The following is a 13,063-nucleotide window of genomic DNA, read 5'->3' on the forward strand; positions in this document are numbered from 1 at the left end:
GATCTAGTAGTTTTGGAGTGGATTCTTTAGGGTTTTTTATGTACACTATGATGTCATCTGCAAACAGGGACAGTTTAACTTCTTCGTTGCCAACCTGGATGCCTTTTAGTTCTTTGTATTGTCTGATTGCCGTGGCTAGGACCTCCAGAACTATGTTGAATAGAAGTGGGGAGAGTGGGCATCCTTGTCTTGTTCCTGATCTTAAAGGAAAAGCTTTCAGCTTCTCACTGTTAAGCATGATGTTGGCTGTGGGTTTGTCATATATGTCCTTTATTATGTTGAGGTACTTGCCCTCTATACACATTGTGTTGAGTTTTTATCATGTATGGATTTTGAATTTTGTCGAATGTTTTTTCAGCATCTATGGGGATGATCATGTGGTTTTTGTCCTACTTTTTGTTGTTGTGGTGGATGATGTTGATTGATTTTCGAATGTTGTGGCACCCTTGCATCCCTGGAATAAATCCTACTTGATTATGATGGATGATTCTTTTTGATGTATTTTTGAATTTGGTTTGCTAGTATTTTGTTGAGTGTTTTTGCATCTATGTTCATCAGGGATATTGGTCTGTGATTTTCTTTTTTTGTGGTGTCTTTGCCTGGTTTTGGTATTCGAGTGATGCTAGCCCCATAGAATGAGTTTAGAAGTATCCCCTTCTCTTCTATGTTTTGGAAAACGTTAAGGAGAATGGGTGTCAGGTCTTCACTAAACAGTTGATAAAATTCAGCGGTGAAGCCATCTGGTCCAGGAGGTTTGTTCTTAGGTAGGTTTTTGTTTACCAGTTCAATTTCGTTGCTGGTAATTGTTCTGTTCAGATTTTCTGTTTCTTCTTTGGTCAGCCTTGGAAGGTTGTATTTTTCTAGAAAGTTGTCCATTTCTTCTAGGTTATCCAGTTTGTTAGCATATAATTTTTCATAGTATTCTCTAATAATTCTTTGTATTTCTATGGTTTCCATAGTGATGTTTCCTTTCTCATTTCTTATTTTCTGTGTGTAGACTCTTTTTCTCTTGATAAGTCTGGCAAGGGATTTATCTATTTTGTTTATTTTCCCAAAGAACCAGCTCTTGCTTTCATTGATTCTTTCTATTGTTTTATTCTTCTCAATTTTATTTATTTCTGCTCTAATCTTTATTATGTCCCTCCTTCTACTGACTAAGGACCTCATTTGTTGTTCTTTTCCTAGTTTCATTAGTTGTGAGTTTAGACTGCTTATATGGCATTGTTCTTCTTTCTTGAGGTGGCCTGTATTGCTATATACTTCCCTCTTATCAGAGATTTGGCTGCATCCCACACATTTTGCGGTGTTGAATTATTGTTGTCATTTGTCTCTATATATTAGTTGATCTCTGTTTTAATTTGGTCATTGATCCATTGTTTATTTAGGAGCATGTTGTGGAGCCTCCATGTGTTTGTGGGATTTTTTTACAGTACTTTCCCTTTAATTTTTCTCCCTTTTCCTGATTTCTTGATTTCCATTGAATTGTTTTGATTTTCTTGGTTCAAGTGTTCCACTTTCACTGATTTAAAAACTATGCATTCTATTTATAAAATTTGTCCTTCATGTTACCATGCATGTGCTTCATGTTGCTTTTTTCTAACATATGGAGTTAGTATCTACCTCTCTTTATCAAAACAGGATCCCAAGCACACTTTTCTTTTATAACACATTCCATGGAAGGCCCCCAAAGTCTTTCTCCTTTTGATATCTTTGGGAATATTAATTTTAATTTTAAAAGTACATTAATATTTATTTGTGCAACACATGCTATTAAGTTTTTTCACTCACCATTGCTTCTTGTATATCATCTTATCTCCTGGAATAATTGTTCTTCATGCTGGAACACATCTTTTAGAGAAAGTATGTAGGTGGTGAACTTCTTGAGTTTTGGGTGCTTAAAAATGTCTTGGGTTTAACCTTACATATGACCAATATTTTCTCTGGATATAGAATTTAAATTCCATTGTTTTTCCTCCTGTTCTTGAAGATAGTGTTCCATCTTCATGGCTCCAGTGCTTTTGAGGAGATGGCAAGTGTCAATTTGGCTCTGGTTCTTTTTGGGTAATCTCCCTTTTCACCAGTCACTTTTGGAACTTTAGGCTTGGTACCCTGAAATCTCACTACTACATGCCTGGTGTCATTTTTGTTGTGTTTTTTGTTGTTTTTACTTATCCTCTCATGTTCAGTGGGCCCTTTCAGTCTAAGGATTTGTGCTTTCTTGTTCCTGGACAATTCTCAGCCATCATTCCTTCACACGTTGCTGACTTCCATTCATTCCATTCTGTGCTTTTGTAAAGCCATAAGATCGATATATCTTCCATGTCTCTTAACTTTTCTCTTAAATTTTGATCAGTATGGGCTATGGAAGAATCCCTTCCTGGACCTTCTTGCTCTCTCATTCACCCTTCAGGTATTTCCATTTTCCTTTTCAAGCCATATATTCACTTATTTTTAGATTTCAACAATTGTAATTTTCACTTTCAAGACCTCTGCATTTTTTCATGACGACCCTTTCTTGCACCCTGGATGTAGCACTCCTCATGTCTCTGATACAGGGTTGTCTAAGTCTTGTGGGTCATGAAGCTTCTCCAAATTGGGGTGGCCCCTTAAGAAAAAGAATACAATGAAATAAGTGAAGCGGATAAAGAGGGACAAACTTCCAATTATAAAATTAATAGGTACAGCATGGGGAATATAGTCAATAATCTTTGTAAAATGACAGTAATTATACTTATCGTGGTGAGCATTTTGTGAAACATAACTATTGAATCACTATGTTGTATAACTGAAATGAATACAATATTATATCAACTATGCTTCAATTAAAGAAAAGAAAATAACCCAAAATTGCTTGAATGAGAAAATAAACCATAACACATTTCAGGAGACTTGGAGCTTCAGGTTCTTTTCTTCTGAGATCCCTTAGAAAGTTTACCAGAATGCTTACCTAAAAATGGGCTTCCCTGCTTGTCTAGAACGCCCTGTAACCCCTGGCAATTCCCAGCCTTCCCAGGGACCCTCTGGCTCATGCTGATGGACATCCACACACACATAGATAGTCTTTCCAGGAAGTTGTAGTGTTTGATGGGAGGAGAGCTGGAATATGTGCTCAGTCTACTCAAAACCGGTTCTGGTTTTAGCCAAGGTGTATGGAACAATCACCTCTTTTTCATTGATTACTTTGTTTCCATCTCTTGTTGTAGGTTAATAGTTTATGATTCTACTGTGGTTACCTTTTACTGTAATGGATACTAAATTATTTTTGAAATAGAAGAACATATACACTATAGGGAAGGAAAAAGTTTTTTCTTTGACCCTACTGGGGTTCTTGGCTGGGTTTGAAAATCAAACTGACAAGAACAGATTGACAGGAGAAATGTGTATGCATTTAGTGTATGTTTTACACAACATGGGAGCCTTAATGAGGAAATGAAGACCTAAAGAAACAGACCAACAGACCTGTATTCTTATACTGGACTTGAGGAAGAGTGGACAATTGTGGAGGAATGTGATAGGTTAAAGAGTATGAGGTAATTATAGTAAACTGGGGGAAACTTAGCAAGCCCTCTTTGTTAGGAATCTTTGTCCACAGGCATAAAGATGCTCCTTTCCTCTGCGTATAGGAAGGTCACTGTCACATGAGGATTTTATGACCTGTTTCAAGGAAAACAGTAAGGCGTTAGAGGTCAGTGTGATCTACCTGCTTAAAATACTCAATATGCCAACGTGCCGTATTTTGATGTAGTGTGCCCCGAACCCCATTCACCTACACACACACATATAGTTACAGGGTGAGGAAACAAATTGATCCTGTTTCTAATTAAGTTTCTTATCAAGGAACACAGTGAAATATAGAAATGTTTTAAGATATCATTTATATTTAGGCAAATAAGCTGCTTTTGGGGGATGAAAATATAATCTAATATGCTGGTAGTTAGTTAGAAAGGTACAACTTTTTGTTTTTCTAATCCCCTGAGAGCTTGAGTTTACTAATGCTGTTCTTTGAAAACTTTTCAAAAGCTAGAGGAGTAAAATAGAAGTAAATTAAAATATAGTTATTGTTCAAAATAGCAAATCAGAAATTAAAGTTTAAATAAATACAAATAATTTCATTCTTAAAAAGGTCAAGTTTTTCTTTTCAAAAGAGATAAATTTTTATGTTCTTCTCTCTAAAGTGAAATTGCCATAATAGCCACAAATAACCCACACTGTGCCTTTGTGTAAATTAAAGAAACATGACCCTACCGTGGGAAGATATATCCCTGCCCTGGAGGGCTCCCCTTCCTGGAAGACAGGGCTCTCCCCTGAAGCACCAGGTCTGAGAAGAAGAGCTGAACCAGTTTCAGAGCTGGATTGTCCCCTTGGCTGGGATCCTCACCCAGGGTGTGACCTGTGTGTTTGTATGGTGCACCACTGAGTACTGTATACTGATCACTTGCAGAATAATCCCTTTTTATGAAGTAATTTCCCACTCGTTAGAATTTCAGTACCTGCTCTATGAGTGCAATATATATATATTTTTTTTCCACAAATTTGCTTCATCCTCATCCCCTGGGAACTTGTTAGAAACAGACCAGAGCTATTGATCAGAATCAGACAAGATCCGCAGAGGATGATACACACTAAAGTTGCACATGTGCTGCTCTGTGTTACTTTTAGACATGTAGAGCAGACACACGGGAGCAGGTGGCAAAATCCAATATAAGAAGTTCAAACCTCCTTAAGAATGGGGATTCTTAAGGCAATTACCATTTATAATGCCTTTTGCTGACTATTCTGATTATTCAACAGGTGAAGGTTGGGGGTTTACAGATATTAACCCATTCTTACCTAACCACTGTAGGTTTTAGACATGCAGGGTAGAACAGCAGAAAGTAGTCCACGTAATGTGGGAAAAGTGTTTGCTTAAGGGTACGGCATAGCACACGCAGCACTTTGCAAGTAATTTTGACCATTTTCTCCTTTATTTCTACTTTCTCTTCACAGACAGATGCTAAGAGCAGACAGGTCACCGCCGACCTGTTCCCTAGGCTGCCAGATGCTTTTGCTTCCCTCTACATCCTAAAATGCCAGGCATGCTGCAAGGTGGGGAGCTCGTTAGGCCACGGGGAGGGTACGACTAACTTTTTAACCCTCTCTGTGTTCTAGTTTATTGTGCTATATAATAACTGCTCTTTTCATTTCTTTTCATTTTGACTAATCTTATCCATTTTCCTCTAGATTAGTGCTGAAAAATTTTGCATTGTCTCAGAATAGATTCCAGGACTCTAGTGGTCAGTTTAATATGCCTGTTGGTGGACTTCAAATTGCATCAGTGAGGTGTACTGCTCACTTCTGCAGCAGCTCCTTGGAAAGATCTCGCAACTGCCTGCACTCGTGTGTGCTTCCCTGCATTTGGAATTTGTTAGTTTTGCGGTTTTCTTTGAAGGAGACGTTGTGAAGCAATTTATTTAGATACCCGGCGATTGTTATGAGTCATGCTTAGCCAAAATTCCTTGGAATTAACGTGAGTGTTCACAATAATGTGTTTCATACATGACTGCAACTCTTGTGTCCTCTTTTGGAAGCTAATGTCACAAACCCAGTAACACCTGTCAAAGCTTGATGTTTACATGAAGCATTTTCTAACAATTTTCTTCCAGTCTGTTCTTCTGAAGTTTTGGAACTAAAAGAAAATAGAATTAATGTAAAACACTAACAATTAAGCAAAAGGAACTATCTCCAGGTGCTGCAAGATCCCACAGTCATGTAGAAGCCTGAAGTCTCACATCTGGACTTTTGAACACGTCTCCCCTTGGGGTGGGGTGGGGATCACTGGAAATGACGTGGCATTGGATCCCAGTTCCGTGATTGGTTTACAGACTCCTGCCCCGCCTCCCTGTCACCCAGCCGCACTCCCTTCCCTCCTGTTTCCTAAACAACCTGAATAGTATCTGAAAAAGGCTAGAGTTGTCTACACAAGTTGAAATTTAAAACTCTCCCTCCCTCTTTTTTTCCTTCAGTCTCTGTGGGCAGCATTTTGGGCATCTCCTGGGGTGTTTACATTTCAAAGACATGTAAGATTTACACCCTCAAGGGACAGAGGAAGACTGCAGGTTTTCTCCTGGGAGTTTTCTGGGTAATTGCTATTTAAGATTTTCCCTTTGTATTCCAACAGACTCATAGACACTGAGAAGTGATTGGTGGTTACCATGGGGGAGGGCTTGGGATGGGTGGGTGGGGAGGGTGAGGGGGATAAAGGGCCACAGAAATTCTCAGTCATAATATACGTTGGTGGCAGGGATGGTGGTACAACTTGGAGAATATAGCCAAAGATTTTGTAACATCTTCCTATGTTGACAGATAGCAAGTGCACTAGTGGGGGTTGAACCACTATGTTGTATACTTGAAACCAACATGAGATTGTATATCAGTGATACATCAATTAAAAAACTTACAAAAAAACCTTTTCCTTTGTGTTATGGGTCAGACAGCATAGGATGATGTGCCTGTTTCCACATCAGTGGCCACAACATTCTCATCATCCTTCTCATCACTTTCACAGGGATGCCACCTCTTAGCGTTTTAGGCATCGTCACAGGTGCTCGGGCCTTAACCTGTGGCAGCTTGTGCCCTCCTAGCTTGGCCAAATGGCACGCTAAGGTCTCCAACTTATCATTCTTCTCCCCACCTTCTTTGCTAGTCCCAAAGCTAACAAAATAGTGGACAACTGCATGTGTTTTTCTAATCTCAGCTCTTGTTCCTAATTTGTAACCTGAGCTTCAGCTTCTGGTGGGGCACTAGTTTCTAGCCAAACTGCCACAGCGGAGGCCAGCTCACTAACCGTTCATTCCTCTTTGCTGTAGTGCTCCACATGCCATTCCTCAAGTAAGTGCACTAAAATATCCAGGGTTTGGGGGTTACCCCCATAGTCGTGTGGCAGCCTACAAGCATCTGACATATGGGCCACCTCACCCCACGTACAGGTCAATGGCCAGCTCAGGATTTCCCCCATGGATGCCTCTTTCCCAAGGTTCATTTCTTTGGTTTCCTGACTGTCTTGCCAATTGTTGGTTCACAACCTCCTTGAGAGCATCCTTGGTGTAATCTGAAATCAGCCTCTGTGTGTGGACGACAGAGAAAAAAACAAAGAAACAGAACTGGATGAAGCTTGTTGGAGGCAGCACAAGATTAGTAGATTTCTGCACCCACCTGCCAAATCTTAAAGTTCACATAGAGATCTTAACTGGGTTCAGTTAATGTGCACCATCCAGAAGGTCTCAACCCCACATCACTATCTCAAGGCTATGTCCTTGGGGAAGCCTCTGGGAGTGGTGAAGGCAAATGCAATGCACATTCCAAGAACAAGCGAAGGGGTGGAGGGCCTCCAACTGCCCAGGTCCAGCTCACAGGTCAACCTGCTGTCATGTCCTCTCAGTGTCCTATCCACAGTGCCCTTGCTTCTGCAGTGACAGCAGCTCCTGTTATACAGGATGTAAAATTATTCAGAAAAGGGCAGGATAATGCATACACATTTTACCTGCTTGCAATGGTTGGCAATTTATTTCGAGAATTTATTCTCTATACCAATTAATTTATAATTGATCCTACTTTCTGTTAATTTGTAGTTTTGAACCATAATTGATGGCCGTGTGTCTAAGGTGTCCTGAGGCCTTGTATTTCATCCCTGTTGGCTTTGAAGGTACTGCGGACATTGAGTTAGGAACCCTTTGTAGTAAGAGCAGCTTCTGACCCCTGCTCCTGGTGATCATCCTTCCCGCCACAGCCCCGGGGCCTGGAACTTTGTCTTGTGAACCTGAATGTCAACAAGAGGACAGTTTACTTACTGGGATGAGCCCAGTTTAAAGCTAACGAGCTCTTCTTCCCCTTTCAGGGCACTCCAGACATAACCTTCTGAAACCTCACCAGCCAGTGTTCCTGTGCAGAGCAGCCAGGGCAAAACTCAGCCCCGATGACCTGACAGACGGAGTGCCCTCGCGGAGGAGGCAGAGGGAGGGAAAGTCTCTAGTGGCGCTACTGGGACTGCAAAGTCAGAACACGCCTTTCCAAAATGGTCCTGGTCTCTGCGGTGGGCAGGTGCTGGGCTACTAGAGTGCTGCATTTTAATGACACGGTGGCCTGACCTGCTATGTGGCCTTCTGTGGGCTGCCAGAGGCTGCTGAACAGGGTTTCTATAAGACATCTGTAGCTTCCACCCAACTCAGAAACAAGTCAATAGAAGGTAATTCATTTGTAATTTGGGGCAGACTGCTAGTGCTATATTTTAAAGTTACTATAGCATACTGATTTTTAAAATAAATCATGTGCCCTACCTTAATTCAGTTTCTCTCAACATTAAAGTTATGTTTTAAAATTATGAATGTTAGTGAAACCAGAATGAATTCACTAATGTCTCTAAGTTGACTTTGCTTATTGCCCTGTCATGGTTGATGTGTTATTATGTTCTCTACTCTACCGTCCACGAAAGATCTCACTTTCCTTTTGTGATTTCCTTTCTTTGAATGTGTCTGGGACCTCCTTGATTAGGTACTTCCTTACTCCATTAAGTGTGTTTTTTAGTCTCACGTCTTGAAATACTTTTTAAGTCACATGAGGATGGGAGATGTATCTTATGCCACTTCATTGGCAGCCCCATTTAGCTTATTGTTATGTGTCCGGAAAAGAAGCAATGTTTCTCACGCTGGTTTACAGGTGATCTCATAAAGTAGTAAAGGAGTCAGTTCTCCAAGAAGACACATAATCCTTAATGTATATGCCCCTGACAACAAAGCATTAAAATATGTGATGCAAAAAATAACAGAACTGCATGGAGAAACAGATGAATCCACTATTATGTTTGGAATCCTTCTCAACAACCCTCTGTCAGTAACTGACAAATCCAGAAGGACAAATATTAGTAAGGATGTACTTGTACTGAACAGCATGAGTAATCAACTGGCTCTCACTGACATTATAAAATAATTCATTTAACAACAGCAGAGTATCCATACTTCTTCTAAAAAATTTTTAATTTAAGTATCATTGATATACAATCTTAAGATGGTTTCATAAACAACACTGTGGTTTCATCATTCACCCATATTTTCAAGTCCTCACCCACTTAATTACAGTCACTGTCTATCAGCGTAGTAAGATGCTATAGAGTCACTACTTGTCTTCACCGTGCTGTGTGTGACCTGCCTTCCCTGTGACCTACCTATACGGTGATTGTGAATTATAGTGCCTCTTAATCCCCTTCTCCCTCCTCACTCACCCTCCCCAACCTCTCCCCCAACTAGTCCCTTCTTGGAGTCTGTGAGTCTGCTGCTGTTTTGTTCCTTCAACTTTGCTTTATTTCTATAGTCCACAAATGAGTGAAGCCATTTGGCACTTTTCTTTCTCTGCCTGGCTTATGTCACTGAGCATAATACCCTCTAGATCCATCCATGTTGCAAATGGTAGGATTTCTTTTCTTTTTATAGCTGAATAATACTCCACTGTGTATATGTACCACATCTTTTTTATCTATTCATCTACTGATGCACACTTAGGTTGCTTCCATACCTTTGCTATCATAAATAGTGCAGTGATAATCATAGGGGTGCATATGTTTGTTTGAATCAGTGACCTTGTTTTCTTTAGTACCTGTTCTACTTAAACTCACAAAAAGGATTAGAAAAGATATTCCACATCCTGGGCTAGAAAACGTATCTTAAGTTAAAATAGTAGAAGTCATACAATGTTTGCTTAGATCACAATGGAAGTATAGTAGAAAGAAAAAACAGAAAGATTGCCGGGATATCTGAAAATACGGAGATTAAAAATCATACTTGAAAAATAATACATGGGTCAAAGAGGAGATGTAAGGCAAAGTAAAAAATTTTTAACTAAATGGAGATGAAATACAACAGCTTAAAATTTGTGGGATAATGTGAAAGCAGGGCTTGGAGGACAACTCATAGCACTTAATGCATATATTAGAAAAGAAAAAGAATCTAAAACCAATAATCTAAAATATACTGAAGGAAACTAGATAAAGAAGAAAAAATTAAATCTAAACTAAAGATACAAAAAATAAAAATTAGAGCATAAATCAATGAAATTGAAAATATAAAGGGCAATAGAGGAAATCAACCAAACCTGCTGCTTCTTTGAAAATATCAGTGAAATTTATTCACCTCTAGCCAGGAAAACTAAGAAAAAAGAAGACACAAATACTAGTATCAGAAATAAAAGATGGGCCAATCATTACTGATCCCATGGACATGAAAAGGATAATAAAGCCAACACAACACTGAAGGAGAAGAAAATAGGAGGACAGACAGTACCCAATCTCAAGACTTAATATAAAGCTACAGTAATCAAGACCACTAGTGTGATAGTGAAAGAATATAGATATAGATCAATGGAACACAACAGAGAGCCCAAAGCGGGAGCTACATGAATATAGTCATGTGATCTTTCACAAGGAACAAAGGAAATATAATGAAGCAAAGACAGTCTTTTCAACAAATATGGCTTGTACAACTGAGCATACACATGCAGAGAAATGAATCTAGAAACTGACCTTATAACCCCTTCAAAATTCAAAATCGATCATACCCATAAATAAACTGCAAAACGATGCAACTCCTACAAGATAATATGGTATTATTCAATTAGATTACTTTGGGTATGGTGATGACTTTAGAAAGAGCAATAAATGCATGAATCGTGACAAAAAATAATTGAGACCCTGGATTTCATTAAAATAAAAAATTTCTATTCTGCAAAAGACAATGTCAAGGGAATAAGAAGACAAGTTACAGACTTGAAAAGAAACTTGCAAACAACACATCTAAAAATGACTGTGACCCAAAATATACAAAGAATTCTTAAACTTCAACAATATAAGAAAAACAACCCAGTTAAAAAATAGGCCAAAGATCTTGGCAGAATGGTCACCAATGAAATTTACAAATGGCCAATAAGCACATGAAAAGGTGGTTCAAGTTATATGGCATCAAAGAAGTGCAAATTAAAACAACAGAGAGATACCACTACATAGCTACTAGAATAGCCCAAATCCAAAACACTGACATCAAGTTCTGGTGAGATGTGGAGCAACAGAAACTCTTATTCATTGCTGTTGAGAATGTAAAATGGTATTGCCACTTTGGAAGACAGTTTGACATTTTCTAACAAAACTAAACATACTCTTACCATATGATCCTGCAATGGTTTCCCAAAGGAGTTGAAAACTTATGTCCACACAGAAGCCTATGCATGAATGCTTACAGCAGCTTTATTCTTAATTGACTAAACTTGGAACCAACAAAGATATCCTTCAGTAGGTGAATGGATAAATAAACTGATACATCCAGACAATGGAATATTGTTCAGTGCTTAAAATAAATGAAGTACCAAGCTTGAAAAGACATGGAAGAACTTCAAATATATATTAGTGAAAGGAGCTGATCTGAAAGGGCTGCATGCCAAGGGCTATGGCGCCAACTGCATGACATTCTCTAAAAGGAGAAACTATGGACACAATAAAAAGATCAGTGGTTGACAGGGGCGGGTGTAGGGAGAAAGATGAATAGGTGGTACATAGTGGATTTTTAGGGCAGTAAAAACACACCATATGATACAATAATGATGGGCACACATCATCATACCATTTGTCCAGACCTATAGAATATACAACACCGGCGAATGCTATATAAACTAGGGACTTCGGTGATTATGATTTGTTAATGTAGGTTCATGTATTGCAACATATGTACTACTCTGGTGGAGGGATGTTGATAGTAGGGGAGGCTGTGAACCTAGAACTATGATAAAAAAAAACCCTTAATAAAAAATGATTAAGAAAGGAACATTATGAGCAACTCTGTGCCCACACATTTGATAACCCAGATGAAATGGGCCAATTCCTTGAAAGACAAAATCTACCAAAATTATACAAGAGATAGATAATCTGTCCAGGCCAGTATTTATTAAAGATATTGAAACAGTAATCAATAACCTTCCAAATCAGAAAAGGCCAGACTGAGATGGGATTACAGTGAATTCTAACAAATACTTAAGGAAGAAATGATGCTGGTTCTCTGCAATCTCTTCTGGGAATTAGAAGCAGAATAAATATTTCCTAATTCATTCTGTGAGGCCAGGATGATACTAATATTTAAACCAAAGAAAGAAATTACAAGAAAAGAAAACTACAGACCAGTATCTCTCATGAACCTAGACGCAAGAGTCTTCCCCAAAACATTAGCAAATCAAATTCAAACATGTATCAAAGTTTGTGTGTGTATGCATCCCAATCCAGTGGGAGTTATTCCAGACATACAAGTATTATTCACCATTTGAAAAATCAATTAACCTAATCAATCACCACAACAAACTAAAGAATAAAAATCATATGATATTTATAGATTCAGAAAAAGTATCCAGCACCCATTCATGATAAAATCTCTCATCAGACTAGGAGCAGAGGGGAACATCCTAACTTTGAAAGTGTATATCTACAAAAACCCTGCCGCTAACATCATATGGAATGATGAGAAGCTGGAGACTTCCCTACTGAGATCAGGAACAAGGCATGGGTATCCCCCTCGCACCATTTATATTCAACATTATATTAGAAATCCTAGGTAGTGAATAGTACAAGAAAAATGAAAAGTGTACATAGATTGGGAAGGAAGAAACAAAATTCACCTTGTTTGAAGATGACGTGACTGTGTATGCAGAAAATCCTAAAGGGTCAACAAAACTATTAGAGTAAGCAATAATAGCAAAGCTGCATTATACAAGTTTATTATACAAAAGTCAATTGCTTTCCTATCAGTAATAAACAAGTGGGATTTGAAAAAACCTCTAGCCAGAATTATTAAGAGAAAAAGAGAATCTACATGCATAAACAGAATCAGAAATGAGAAAGGAAAAGTCACTACGGACACCACAGAAATACAAAGAATTATTAGAGAATACTATGAAAATGTATGTGCTAGTCAACTGGATAGCCTAGAAGAAATGGAAAATTTTCTAGAAAAATACAACCTCCCAAGGCTGACCAAGCAATGAAAGGAAAATCTAAACAGAC

Source organism: Manis pentadactyla, chromosome 16 (assembly GCF_030020395.1).
Source record: "Manis pentadactyla isolate mManPen7 chromosome 16, mManPen7.hap1, whole genome shotgun sequence".
NCBI lineage: Eukaryota > Metazoa > Chordata > Mammalia > Pholidota > Manidae > Manis > Manis pentadactyla.